Consider the following 1319-nt stretch of genomic DNA (forward strand, 5'->3'; position numbering starts at 1 on the left):
TTCTATAATTTTGTTGAAGATATTTACTGGCCCATTACATTGGGAGTTTTCACTCTCTTCTATACCTACTATCCTTAGGTTTGGTCTTCATATTGTGTCCTGGATTTCCTGGATGTTTTGTGTTAGGTGCTTTTTGCATTTTGCATTTTCTTTGACTGTTGTGTCAATGTTTTCTTTAGTATCTTCTGCCCCTGAGATTCTCTCTTCCATCTCTTGTATTCTGTTGGTGATACTTGCATCTATGACTCCTGATCTCTTTCCATGGTTTTCTTACTCCAGAGTTGTCTCACTTTGTAATTTCCTTATTGTTTCTTCTTCCACTTTTAGATCCTAGGTGGCTTTGTTCATTTCCTTCACCTGTTTGACTGTGTTTTCCTGTATTTCTTTAAGGCATTTTTGTGTTTCCTCTTGAAGAGCTTCTAGCTGTTTACCTGTGTTCTCCTGTATTTCTTTGAGGGTGCTATTTATGTCTTTCTTAAAGTCCTATATTATCCTCATGAGAAGTTATTTTATATCTAAATCTTGCTTTTCCAGTGTGATGGTGTGTCCAGGACTTGCTATGGTGGGAGAGTTGGGTTCTGATGATGCCAAGTAACCTTGGTTTGTGTTGCTTATATTCTTATGCTTGCCTCCTGCCATCTGGTTATCTCTAGTGCTACCTGCCCTTGCTAAATCTGACTGGAGCCTGTCCTTCCTGTGATCCTGGTTATGTCAGAACTCCTCAGAGTCAAGCTGTCTCTGTGATCCTGTGATTCTGGGATCCTGGGATCCTGGGCTTGTTAGAGCACCTGGGAGTGCAGCAGCTTCCTCTGGGTGTTTTGGGACTTGTTGCAGAGCTTGTACCCAAGGTCTTCTCAGGGCACCTGCCAGCCCAGACAGACCAGAAGGAATCTCAGCCATTGGGCTGGTGGAGTTCCTGTGTGCCTGGTCCCGCTGGTCCTGGGCTTGCTAGAGTCACAACATCAGTATTTATTCCCCATTCTCAGTGATATTCAAGCATCCACACTTGGATCCTGTTTAGTTTCTTTGGGTCTGTGGAGTATAGCATGGGCACCTCATATTTTATGGCTAATATTAACTTATAAGTGAAAACATACCATGAATGTCTTTTGAGTCTGGGTTACATCACTCATGATCATTTTCTCAAGTTCCATCCGTTTGTCTGAAAATTTCATGATATCTTGGCTTTTAATAGCTGAATAACATTCCATTGTGTAGATGTACCACATTTTCTTTATCCATTCTTCAGTTGAGGAACATCTAGGGTTTTTTGTTTGTTTGTTTGTTTCTGACTATTACAAATAAATCTGCTATGAACA

Source organism: Mastomys coucha, unplaced genomic scaffold, assembly GCF_008632895.1.
Source record: "Mastomys coucha isolate ucsf_1 unplaced genomic scaffold, UCSF_Mcou_1 pScaffold21, whole genome shotgun sequence".
NCBI lineage: Eukaryota > Metazoa > Chordata > Mammalia > Rodentia > Muridae > Mastomys > Mastomys coucha.